The sequence below is a fragment of the Bufo bufo genome, chromosome 9 (assembly GCF_905171765.1).
Source record: "Bufo bufo chromosome 9, aBufBuf1.1, whole genome shotgun sequence".
Classification (NCBI taxonomy): domain Eukaryota; kingdom Metazoa; phylum Chordata; class Amphibia; order Anura; family Bufonidae; genus Bufo; species Bufo bufo.
This window is the reverse complement of record NC_053397.1, coordinates 127,718,970-127,732,033: the sequence shown is the minus strand read 5'-3', so window position 1 is coordinate 127,732,033 and position 13,064 is coordinate 127,718,970. Positions and strand designations below refer to the sequence as shown.

Below are 13,064 nucleotides of genomic sequence, written 5' to 3'. Positions count from 1 at the left end.
CATCTTCTTAGGATAGTTGATTGGTGTCGACACCAGGCATATAAACAATGGGTCTCAGTTGAGCAGTCCTTCCTGTCTGCTCCATTGTCAGCCATTCCTTGGTTGTCCACCCAGGTCCCATTGGAGGCTCGCCTACACCCAACAATTGGCCCCTCCTTGAAAGCCTTAGCCTGCATTCAGAATCGCCCAGGTATCTCTCCATCCCCCTCTCCCATGTTCCCTATTTTGGGGAACCCTCAATTCCCCCCAGGGTTAGAGCGAGGTCCTTTCAAAGAGCTAGTGAACTGCAACAAATTCAGGGCCCACCATCTGATTACCTCGGATCAATGGCTCACCCCACAACAGATCTCAGAGACTGTGGGACTGCCTACCCTCAACCCCTGGCAGTCTAGACAACTCACACACTTCCTGTCTACACTTCCTCCTGCGACTACATACATTCGTGCTAAGACAGATTTTGAGGCCCTCTGTGAGCAGTCTGGAGTGACTAGACGTACCCTTTCCCATACATATAGTTTGCTAACATCCCCCCCGGACCAACCTGCCCCTTATTTTATCTCCCAATGGGAAACTGATTTAGCAATAACTCTTTCTTCAGAACAACGGTTGAGATTATACACATGTATTCACAAATCATCTATGGCCAGCAATGTTCAGAAGACGGGTTTCAAACTCATGTCACGTTGGTACAGGGTCCCAACTAGACTCAACTCCATCTTTCCATCTACCTCGCCCATGTGCTGGCGTTGTGGCTCTGAGAGGGGTACATTATTACATGTATTTTGGTCTTGTCCCCTTCTCTCTGCATTCTGGGATTCTGTGTGGGGGATCACATCGAAGTTTACTACATACACCCTCCCGAAGACGCCGGCATTTTTCCTGCTCCATCAGTGCGAGATTCCTCTGTCATCCTACAACAAATCTGTGGTAAGACATTTGGTGAACGCGGCGAGAGCTTGCATCCCGTGCCTATGGAGGCAGTCTTCTGCTCCCTCCATATCAATGTGGATCAGTAGAGTCCAGGAGATTATGAGAATGGAGGATCTCACTTCTTCTCTGAGACACACGGAGAAAAGATTCTCTAAAACGTGGAGTCACTGGTTGATCTTTTATGAATCGGCTGAATGTAAGGCGCTATTGGTACCTGAGTGAAAGTAAGGTTTGCGAATGCTGTCCCCCCTTTCCTTTACCCCTCCTCCCCTTTCTCCCTCTTCCCTTCCCTGTTTCCCCCTCTTCGTGTCTACATTATGTTTGTATTTAATTTGCATAATACTGTTCCACAGTCGTTTGTGGTTTCTCCCGAGTAGGGATCTAGAATTCTACGACCCGTTGATTGGCATTTATTTTACCTATGCTGTGGTACTGAGATTTATTCAACATCTGTCTCGTTGCTTGTCATGATTTGAGGTCATTTAATTTACCTATGCTGTGATGCTGAGATGTATTCAACATCAGTCTCATTGCTTGTCATGCTTTGTTCTATTGAAAATTGAAAAATTAAAATAAAGAATTTACAAAAAAAAATTTCTTTCCTATTCTCTCCCTCACAGCAGCAGCATCCTCTCCCTACACTAGTAACAGCAGAGTGACGTGTAGCGCTACGTGACTCCAGCTTAAATAGAGGCTGGGTCACATGCTGCACTGGCCAATTACAGTCATGCCATTAGTAGGCATGGCTGTGATAGCTTCTAAGGGCACAGAGTTAAACGCTTGTTGATTGGCTGCTCTGCAGCCTTTCAAAAAGCACCAAGAAATCGCCAAACACCGAACCCCGAACCCGAACTTTTACTGAAATATTAGGGTTCGGGTCCGTGGTCCAAAAATCCAAAAGTTCGTTACGAACCCGAACTTTACAGTTTGGGTTCGCTCAACCCTAGTATCTAAGCTATATCACGGCTATAAATATCTTAGCTATATGACAGCTATATGCATCTACTCTAGGAAAGTTGCTTCTTTAGGGTGTGTCTCGAGTGTGAAGCTAATGTTCCCACCGTTAGTATTAATGTGATTGATAAGACCTGTTAGGACATCGGGGTTCCCTTCCCAGATTAAGATGATGTCGTCAATGTACCTCTTATAAAATTTTATGTTGGGATGGGTGATAAAGCCATGTAGTTCCTCGAATGCCCCCATGAACAGATTGGCATAGGCAGGGGCAAACTTAGTCCCCATGGCTGTTCCTTTGCATTGTTGATATATTGTGTCCTGGAACATAAAATAGTTATGATGGAGGATAAAGTTAATGGAGTCTATAATGAAGGTTCGTTGTGTGTCAGGTAATTGAGGGTCTTGACAGAGGGTTTTGTCTACAGCAAGGATGCCGAGAGAGTGAATGATATTACTATAGAGGGAGGTGACATCTAGTGTCACCCAATGGTAGGTGTCTCTCCATTCAAAAGTCTCCAAGGCACTAATGAGATGGGAAGTGTCACGTAGATACGAGGGTAATTGCAGGACGTATTTCTGTAAAATACTGTCCACCTAGTCGGACAGGTTAGAGGTTAGTGATCCAATACCAGAGATAATAGGTCTTCCCGGGGGGTTCGTTAGTGACTTATGTATTTTAGGTAGAAAGTAAAAACGTGCTAGGGACGAATGTGGTGTTTTGAGGAAAGTTCTTTCTTTTTTACTAATAATGCCTGACTTAAAACCATCGTCATCTAAGGATATCAGTTTTTTCTTATAGTTATTCGTAGGGTCAGATGGTAAGATTTGATAGTATTCTTTGTCGGAGAGAAATCGTAGTGATTCCGCTAGATAGTAGGACGAGTCCATGACAACGATTCCCCCCCCTTTATCGGCACTTTTAATGACCATATCTCTATTATTGGTGAGGGTTTTTAGAGCTCTAGAGTGGTCTAGGCTCAGATTACTTTTCCCAGGTAGGCTGGGTAGGGTTGAGAAGTAGTCTTTGAAATCTGACAGTACTATATTAAAAAAGCTCTCTATGTGGGGGCCTTTGCTTTGGAGGGGGTAAAGGCCTGATTTAATTCTGACATTTGACAGGATCGGTGTTGGTTGTAGGGGAGCGGTCGTGTCCTTTAAGGGGTCGTGTATTAGGTACGTATCTAACATATTTAGCTCTTTTTCACCCAAATCAGGTAAGTTGGTGGAGCAATCTTTTGACATGTTGGTGTCTGTACTAGTATTCTCTGGTTGGAGGGCGGGTAAAGGGATGGGTAGGGTGACGGACGAGACGCTGTTGTCTGGTCTCTGAGTTAAATTTTTTATGGTGAAATGTCGGTGGAGGGTGAGTTTTCTAGCAAACTGGTTTAGGTCTACAAACAGTTCGAATAGGTCCGGTTGGTTTGTGGGGCAAAAAGAGAGACCTTTACTGAGCAGTTCAATTTCTTTTTTCTCTAAGGTATATTTGGAAAGATTGAAAATTCCCATTTTTCTTTCTAGTTCAATGGTATTTTGAATGGTTTCTGCAGATGATGTATTAGTTAGGTTGATTGTTTCTGTTTTAGTTTTTTGTATTTTTTGTTTAGTGGAGCGTTGTTTTCCACTTCCCCTACATCCTCTAAATCTATATTTGATCTTTTCTTTTTTATACTGGACAATGGGGTGTAGAAGTGGGTTATTTTTAGGGACTGCGATGTGGTTGGTGTACTTAGCTGGGGGGAATCGGCTGGACGTAGGAGGGGACTTAGTGCTAGGAAACTGGTGAGTACTTGTCTTGATGGAGGGGCCGGTGGTCCTCTGTGCGGGGTATACAATAGTAAGATTAATTCTCGCCCGATAGCCCATTCCAACGTAAGCACTATCAAACCAAAAATGACAGATAGCCGTTCTAAGTTTAACCCACGCAGAATCATCAATGATTATCCTGAAACCAAAAATCTAAATAATATGACTAACAGCTCTAGAAATGGAGATGAGGGACTTAGACACACCGCACCCTCAGACTTTGTCAATCCAAAAACACCCCTAGCCACAAGTAAACAAACCCTTGTCCCCCAAGTCGTCTTGCGAGATTCCCCCTAAACAACAACCAGTTGCCCACGAACAGCCCGCTAATAAAACTACATCACCATCACTAGTGGAAGTTCCAAATACCAGTTCCACCAACCTACTCTTTCTGAAAGAATGTGATATACTCCCGAGTATCACCTCGCCACCATCGACTTCTCAACCCGGCCCCACTTCAATCAACCTATCCAATATCTCAACATACCCAGTTTCCCCACCCAGTCCAGATGATTTCCTTGCTCTACCCACCAACTTGGCAGAGAACTCTTTTTTAGAGCAGGTTTTCCCTACCCCGCACAGAGGACCACCAGCCCCTCCATCAAGACAAGTACTCACCAGTTTCCTAGCACTAAGTCCCCTCCTACGTCCAGCCGATTCCCCCCAGCTAAGTACACCAACCACATCGCAGTCCTTAAAAATAACCCACTTCTACACCCCATTGTCCAGTATAAAAAAGAAAAGATCAAATATAGATTTAGAGGATGTAGGGGAAGTGGAAAACAACGCTCCACTAAACAAAAAATACAAAAAACTAAAACAGAAACAACCAACCTAACTAATACATCATCTGCAGAAACCATTCAAAATACCATTGAACTAGAAAGAAAAATGGGAATTTTCAATCTTTCCAAATATACCTTAGAGAAAAAAGAAATTGAACTGCTCAGTAAAGGTCTCTCTTTTTGCCCCACAAACCAACCGGACCTATTCGAACTGTTTGTAGACCTAAACCAGTTTGCTAGAAAACTCACCCTCCACCGACATTTCACCATAAAAAATTTAACTCAGAGACCAGACAACAGCGTCTGGTCCGTCACCCTACCCATCCCCTTTACCCGCCCTCCAACCAGAGAATACTAGTACAGACACCAACATGTCAAAAGATTGCTCCACCAACTTACCTGATTTGGGTGAAAAAGAGCTAAATATGTTAGATACGTACCTAATACACGACTCCTTAAAGGACACGACCGCTCCCCTACAACCAACACCGATCCTGTCAAATGTCAGAATTAAATCAGGCTTTTACCCCCTCCAAAGCAAAGGCCCCCACATAGAGAGCTTTTTTAATATAGTACTGTCAGATTTCAAAGACCACTTCTCAACCCTACCCAGCCTACCTGGGAAAAGTAATCTGAGCCTAGACCACTCTAGAGCTCTAAAAACCCTCACCAATAATAGAGATATGGTCATTAAAAGTGCCGATAAAGGGGGGGAATCGTTGTCATGGACTCTTCCTACTATCTAGCGGAATCACTACGATTTCTCTCCGACAAAGAATACTATCAAATCTTACCATCTGACCCTACGAATAACTATAAGAAAAAACTGATATCCTTAGTTGACGATGGTTTTAAGTCAGGCATTATTAGTAAAAAAGAAAGAACTTTCCTCAAAACACCACATTCGTCCCTAGCACGTTTTTACTTTCTACCTAAAATACATAAGTCACTAACGAACCCCCCGGGAAGACCTATTATCTCTGGTATTGGATCACTAACCTCTAACCTGTCCGACTAGGTGGACAGTATTTTACAGAAATACGTCCTGCAATTACCCTCGTATCTACGTGACACTTCCCATCTCATTAGTGCCTTGGAGACTTTTGAATGGAGAGACACCTACCATTGGGTGACACTAGATGTCACCTCCCTCTATAGTAATATCATTGACTCTCTCGGCATCCTTGCTGTAGACAAAACCATCTGTCAAGACCCTCAATTACCTGACACACAACGAACCTTCATTATAATCTCCATTAACTTTATCCTCCTTCATAACTATTTTATGTTCCAGGATAATGCAAAGGAACGTCAATGGGGACTAAGTTTGCCCCTGCTTATGCCAATCTGTTCATGGGAGCATTCGAGGAACTACATGGCTTTATCACCCATCCCAACATAAAATTTTATAAGAGGTACATTGACGACATCATCTTAATGTGGGAAGGGAACCCCGATGTCCTAACAGGTCTTATCAATCACATTAATACTAACGGTGGGAACATTAGATTCACGCTCGAGACACACCCTACAGAAGCAACTTTCCTAGATCTAGATCTTTCAATCTCCAATAACAAAATAACCACAAGAACACACTTTAAGAAAGTGGACACGAACAGTTATTTAGACTTTAAGAGTTGCCATCACAAGAAATGGTTAAATAATATACCATATAGTCAGATGCGCAGAATTTGCAGGAACTGCTCAAATGACATGGTCTGTAGGGAACAACTTTCTATCTTGAAAAAACGCTTCCACGATAAAGGTTACCCGAGCAAACTTGTAAAAGATTCAGAAAAGAGAGCCTTAGGAATATCCCAAAAAGATAGTCTCAGTGGCCAAAAGAAAAATAAAACTTCAGTTACAGATAATATTCAATCCAATTTTAATTTTGTTACACGTTACAACTCCAGACACATGGATATCAGAAAACTAATAAATAAACACTGGAATATTCTATTAAAGGACCCCATTATAGGCAAGACTATCCCAAAAACTTCTAATTTAATTTTTAAACGTGCCCAGACCTTGAAAAACATTTTAGCCCCCTCGTGTCCCAAACTTGAGATTAACCCACGATGTCCCAAATCGGGTCCTAACAAGAGCCTACAGAAAACAGGCTCACACAAATGCGGAATAAAAAGATGTATGTGCTGTGACATCATAAACTGTTGCGGCGAACGGGTTATTTTACCTCACCCTATGAAACCAATTACCATACACCATCCTATGAATTGCAGCACTACAAATGTGGTCTACCTACTACAATGTCCTTGTAACCTTCTGTATGTTGGCCGCACTACTCAATCCCTGAAGGAACGTATGAATGAGCATCGTTCTAACATAAGACGCAAAATTTGCACACACAGTGTATCCCGACAATATGCTTCTCATCACGAAGGTGACCCCACATCTCTGTCAGTCACGCCACTCGAATGGGTTCCTCGATCATTCCAAACACTGTGCAGAAAAGAAATGTTCTGGATTTTTAAGCTAAACACCAACTATTAAATTACTAGATCCCTACATAGATCTTGATTCATTTACAGATATTACACCACCATATACCTAATCTTTCAATGGAAAATATTTAAATAAATAAATATAAATATACAGATCCATTCATCTATACATTAATATACAATTTTTCTTTATATTATTGTGATATGATCACTATATTTTTATGCTTTTATTATTAGTATTTATTCATCACCCACTATCATATTCCAGTTGGGGCAAAAAAGGTATTTCTGGAGACATCATACCCGTACTGTTCAACAGAAGCGTATATATATTCCCCACAGACATCAATATAAACCAGTCTCTATGTATGTCTTTTATGCCCCCCGATTTTAACGTCGATACCCAATTTTTTTTTTTTATATTATTACTAATATTATTACTATCAGTGACATAATCCCTGTAGCTATATATAGGGAAAATCGAGGTGCGTACATTTCCTTATTTTATTTTACTGATCCTTTTATTGTTATACTACTTGTCCTTTTAAAAAAAATATATATTTTTTTTAATGCCATTGAAAAAAAAATTCTAATGCCATTGACTGATTTGCCAGATGTATTTCCATGACTATTTGTTTATTGATGTTTGTGCACTTATTTCTTGTATGTCCAGTAGGCATTTGTAGCATTTGTAACATGGTTGGACTCCTGTGCGTTCCACAGGCGCACTTCCGGTCTCCTTGTTCCGGATATGCACTAGGTGGAACGCATATTGCGTTCCACCCACTTCTACTATAGCAACTTCCGGTGGCGGCTCACTTCCGGTTGCGGCTTACTCTAACCCGGATATGGTCTGGTGGAACGCACGTTGCGTTCCACCCACCTGACTTCCGGTCATGCGATTTTATAATACAGAGAGAATAACGATCTGAGGACAGTTTTGCATACAGTTTTTTTATATATAGGTGTTCAGCCTTTTACCTATTACAAGCCCCACCAACGTACCTGTATTTTATGATAAAAAATAACCTTTATTCTGATTCCCATAATGATGATGTCATTCCTTGTAACTCCACCCACTATTTTTTGGCGCCAAAATGGCACATCCACATGTATTTAAAGCCCATACATTATGTCTATTCTATATCCTGCTCCTGATGAAGGGGGTATTATGACCCCTGAAACGCGTTGAGCCATACATTTTATCATTAAAGAGGATCGATTATGTACCTTTGGATTTGTCTGCTGCTTTACCAACCAGGCTGTACACCCGGGTTGTAGACGTCAACCTCTAACAACTTATACGCGATCCCGGCTTAGGGGGGTGACTTGCCACAGGTGTTTTGAGTTTATCCTAGTGGCGACCCCCCTGTGAAGTGAGTGGATTCTTACCAATGATTTTATCTTTATTATTGTTTCCATAGTTCTAATATTTTTAACCTTCTTGAAACATTTACTTCATTTTATGCATCTCTTTTTTTTTTTTTTATTCAGTTGTATTGCTGCATGATTTGACCTACTAATACTACAAGCATCATCCTATTCATATTACCTACCCTCGACTGTGCTCTACCTATCAGCCTATAGCACCTGAGTTTGGTGATCTTTGCTACCGTCAACGACTTTCTAACACCAACACCTACTTCTATTCTGTCTTTTGGGAGTTTGGCGCTCAACCGTATATATATTTTTTCACAGTGACCGGTTAACACTCGGGGTGGGTGACTACCCCCTGTTCCCTACCCTTCACTGATTCATCTTGACTTCTCTGTGGTGTTTGGTTTCATCCCACACCAGAGCTGCCTTTCCATCATACTGTTTTCTTTTTTTTATTTTCTCAATCCCTTTATCGTACGGTCCTGGTGGCGCCCCTTCTTTATCCTTCTCTTCAGGGACAAAGCACAGTCCCTGGTAGCTTTTTGATAACCTCCTTCCTTTTTCTTTTCTCCACTTCTGCTCCAGAACATACAAAGTCAGTCAGCGATGCATGCTTTGTGCAGTATTTAGGTTACCTGGTTATACCAAGATAAGGAAACTGTGTGTTGGACACCTTATGGTAGCGGGCAGGAACCTCGAGGAAACCGTTAAATGTTTTGCCTTTGTATGTCATTTCTATGTAAGTCATGCAGCACTTTGTATTAGTTGGGTACCCAGAGCTGATTCCTTCACCCTCCTAAGCATACGCCGAGGACGGCTTCACTTAAAGTAAGCGGGTATGTAACATCCCAGAGTAGGTTACTAAAACTCTGTCACCTGTCTACAATAATGTCAATTGTTAATGTATTTCCATCTGATGTAATCTCAATGTGCATTGCCATGTCTATGTCTGTATTTTATATATTTGCTGTAATTTCCATGTACACCAGCAGGTGGCAGCAATATGAAGGCAAACCATGGTTAGAGTTAGACCTAGCTGGAACAGACAATTCCAGGCTAGCTTCCCCTATCTGAGGAGGAGTGGAATGTTCCCACATCCTACTTCAGGAGGAGGATAGAAAGTCCTAGGCAGTGTACCAGCCACCCCCTGTTGGGGTAGGCTGTGTGAATAGGAGCTCCCAGAAACAGGGACCCCAACCATGGATCCAAGCCTCTGATGAGGCCCAAGATCAACCATCCTAGCCTGAGTCCCTTACCTCAGCTGGATGACCAAGGAAGCAGCCAACTTCAGAACTATCAGATCTCCAGGACGCCACCATCATTCCCTGCGAGCAGTCCTGTAAGTAACAGATTCCAAAATACAAGGAGAAGATAAGTACCTCCACAGTTAGTCAGGCCCATATCAAGCAGACCTCAGACAGAGCAGAAGATAGATACCTGCCAGATTCTTAAAGGCGTATGTACTAGATGCAGAATATATATATATATATATATATATATATAATTCCTGCCACATATTGCCAACACCTGCTGGGATCCTAGACTAAAGCTGTAACATTATATGGATCAAGAGCTGCATATATATATATTATAACATCAAGTAAAGACAAGTTGGACCCTCTTTTCTGTGTGGAATCCCATCATTCCTCAGTTACTCCTATTTACAGCACTTAATTTTGTTGCATGTGAGCCAGGATACAGGAGTCCAGCCGTACTACAGGTGGGAGACACCGTTGACACAATACAAAGACATTATCCCCCTCTGGCATTCCTTACCTAGTACGTGTGCTCATACCATCTTAAAGGGCCCTTCTATAGTACCTGCGGAAGCTGCAACTGGCGTCACGAACTTATTCACCTATAAATCTGCCCCACTGCATAGCAGCCCCAACTGACCCAGTGTCCTGCTCATTGCATCAAGTGGCGTCACGAACAGGATAGGATTGTATTGTGTGTCCATCCCTAACAACAGAACCGCATCTAAATTGTGCGCAAAAACTGACTTAAAAACCGCATGTTTCACAGTATTGCAAGCGCTACCGCTTGTACCAAGATCGCTAAAAAGTGACTCTTACTTGTGTTGCTGTGCCAAGAAAGCGCTGCATGTGCGCTGCAGCACTTGAAGAGTTAATTCGATATTGTGGAGATTCGCCATATTCGTTTCAAGATGGCGCTGCATCTTCATGCCAAAGAACAAAGAAACCAAGAAACGCCCTCCCAGGAGCGCGAAAATGCTGTCTACGCCCCCCAGAAGCGGGAAAATATAGTGACACCCCCTCAAGAAAGGCGTGAAGATGTCGAATACGCCCCTTCAGGCGCGGGAAAAATAGAGAACGCCCTCCATGGACGTGTCACTGACCTGGCCCGAAGTGATAAAAGCTCCACCCTCTGCGGCCCTCCTTTAGTACTAGCAATCAGTGTATGCAGAGGAGCAGCAAGAATGGCATACCCGCGTCCAAAGTGGAACCAGATGGCCATCGATGGAGAAGATGTTTACCCCGATCAGCCCTTGGAGATCCGAGTCTCCCAACTTACGCAGAGACGCAGCCCATCCACTTTTGATGCCAGACCGGAGGCAGTGAAATCCTCTGTGCACCAAACATCTACAGTACCTACCCTGCCTGGTACACCGGAGATGCCAGAGAGGGAACGACCGCTGAAGTTCCAGCTCCTGCGATCGGTGTTCCGGACCTGATGATAGAGTTCCAGGAGGCCGTGGATCCCTCCGCTCTGTTAAGTGCACCAGCGGAAGGCGACGCACCTATACAAATGGATGTGGACGTCGTGCCTGCTCCCGCGGAGGACGCCGTTGACATCACCTCACTAGCTAAGAAGAAGCCTGCGATCCAGATGGCGCCTGAATCCGGAGAGGACCAGCAGAAGGCACCGGAACCGGCCGCCCGGCCGCAACAGCAGGTAGGAGCTACCCCGCTCCCCGAGGCCCAGGCCCGGTCCGTGTCCTTCCCTCCGCTACGTCCAGAGACCCCATCACCGGTCATCAATCTCAGGCCTACCAAGCCACAGCCACCTCCTGGTGCGGTGGAGGCGGCATGAGATTCCACTCCACCGCCCAGCTACAGCCAGCTCAGTAGCCTCAACCCAGAGGTACCCCACGAGATAACCGCCTTTGTTAGACGGCCTCGGAATACAAGTCGGCTGTAGAAGAGTGGGTGAAGGAGGTCCTTGATTGCCCCCAGTCCGGAGACCCTGTCCTGACCCGGCGTACAGGAACTGTACTTTGGTTTTCTGTGGAACGCGGTGTGGGATTCCTCCAGGATAACCACTCAGGCACTGAGGTATTCGTAGGCCGCAGGTCGGTGAAACGCCACTACTTGCCTCAAGAGAGGCATAACTTGTATATTGGGGATCAAGTCGAGTACACCCCCATGCGGTCAATGCAAGGACTGTTTGCTGCAGGAGTCACTCTACTCCAGAAACAGCTCTCCCCTGCCATCACCCCAGAGACCTGGCAGGAGGATCCAGGCTCTGCAGCTAGGACCAGATGCCTGCAAGAGACCCCAGACGGCCGACTGGTTTTCAAAGAAAAGGCGCAACCAGCCCCTGCACCTCTCATTCCTGACCTATCACCTCCACCAACCCTGAGGGTAGGACAGATCAACAATAGCGTCCTTACGTTCAACCCCAAGGTGCAGCCGTGCTTTATGCCTCCTTATATGCTCCCCTGGAAGCAGTCTGCACAATCTGTTCCAGCACTCCCTGCACCAATGCAGCCAGAAGTTCTGCCCTTTCCTGCACCGGCTGTGGATCCCGGTCTGCAGCAAGCAACGGCCACATTCTCCAGGTTGGCTGTGCAGCCAATCCCTACTGTCACCAGTAGAGGGCGCTGGCGCACCACCACCAACACTACCCTAAGCTACCAGCAGAGGCAGGAGTTACCTCTGATGCACTTCAGCAGCTCTAGTAGTGATGAGGAGCTGGATACCTACTTGTAAGGTGTCCCTATCATAAAGACCAACAAGTGACATTGTTTGGGAGCCACACCATGGACTGAATACCTGACGGGTGAGGACCTGTTGGCATTGTTGTGTGCTTTTAACCGTTTTGTATCAGGTTTCCAGTTTTGTCCTCATCCAGATGGTCATGTCAGTAAGGACTCCCCCCATCAGCTCTTAACCCCTTATGTCCAAGTTAACCGTTTTATCCCCTTTCTCAGGTTACTTGATAGCCTGTTGCTGCTGTTTTATAACACTTTTAACCCTTTGGATTACAATAACCTTTTGCCCTGTGGATTGCAAAGGACTTTTTATCAGTTTCCAGAGGATTCTGCAACTACAAGCACTTCCAGGAATACTCAAGTTATTGTTGAGCCTATCCTTACACTTATAAAATTTGCACTATTTTATAAAATGTTTGCAACATAAAAGCTTGTACTTAATTGTCATGCTATTTAATAATTTATGTCATTGTAACCAGTTTACAACCGTTATGCAACGTTAAAGTATCCTGCCCATTGTGTTTCTAATGATTGCACTTAACCATTGCACTTAACAAAAATGTAGCAACTTACTTAAGTCTGCCTTTTCACAGCTCTTGTTCTCTCCCCCCTTATACTGATTGTCAACATACGGACGTTGTACACCAATGGCCTACACCCGGTGATGTATACCCATAGGTACCCAGGGTAGGACCAAATGGTAAGTCCTGACAGGTCTAGTTACACAGGTATCCCTGCTGCTTCGGGAATCGTTAGAAGCCCTAGGCTGCTCCTTCACGCTTGTTAAATGTTCCG

At 44.2% G+C, this 13,064-nt stretch overlaps 1 long non-coding RNA gene across 1 annotated transcript; it reads left to right on the top strand.

Moving 5' to 3' along the window:
• Window positions 1-203: 203 nt before the first annotated feature.
• On the top strand, window positions 204-12,140 carry LOC120979614. The gene is made up of 3 exons (XR_005774333.1): window positions 204-215; window positions 2,903-2,904; window positions 11,929-12,140. It is a non-coding gene; the product is annotated as an uncharacterized LOC120979614 (long non-coding RNA).
• The last annotated feature ends 924 nt before the right edge of the window (window positions 12,141-13,064 follow it).